The sequence below is a fragment of the Triticum dicoccoides genome, chromosome 5B (assembly GCF_002162155.2).
Source record: "Triticum dicoccoides isolate Atlit2015 ecotype Zavitan chromosome 5B, WEW_v2.0, whole genome shotgun sequence".
Lineage (NCBI taxonomy): Eukaryota > Viridiplantae > Streptophyta > Magnoliopsida > Poales > Poaceae > Triticum > Triticum dicoccoides.
Genome location: NC_041389.1, coordinates 285803138 through 285803873, shown reverse-complemented (window position 1 = coordinate 285803873; position 736 = coordinate 285803138).

The following is a 736-nucleotide window of genomic DNA, read 5'->3' as shown; positions in this document are numbered from 1 at the left end:
GGATCCCGATCCAGATCGGATCGGGAGGGGGGGAGTGGCGATGCAGGGGGAAGTGGGGCGGTTGGAGGCTAGGGTTACGGGGGAGAGGTGATAAGGGAGTGGGGGCGGGAGTGGCCGGCTAGGCCGGTGGGTTGGCCCAGTAGGGCTGTGGCCTGCTGGGCCGGAGCCCAGTGGGGTTTTTTTCTCTTTTTTTTGTTTTCTGTTTGTTTTGCCCTTTTGTATTTTCTTTCTTTTATTTATTTTCTTTTCTGCTTTATTTCATTTTAAATCATTTAGGAATTTTATAAAAATGTGTTTGCTTTATCATATTTACCCTTGTAATATTCGGCACCCACCGAACATTTTTGTTTCAACTTTTGAAAACTTTTATTGTTGACATTAATTTAAATTTGAATTTTGAAGCGGTTTCGAATTAACCCGAGATTAACTTTAGTGACAGAGGTGACGTGGCACCATTAGTAGAGGGTTACTGTAGCTTAACTATCCGGGCGTCACAATTCTCCTCTACTACAAGAAATCTCGTCCCGAGATTTAAGAGGTAGTGAAAAGGGGGGAAGGTTTGGTAACGAATCTAGTGGGTCTTCTCATTCTGGCTTGCTCTTCTCGAAGAGGCCGATCCAATACATTGGGGTCTTCATTTCTTTTCTTCAGGTCATCATGATGTAGTAAGCATCCTTTCTTCGGGATCTTCATCATACTTCCGAAAAGGATCAGGGGTAGCTTCGAAAGGACGGAC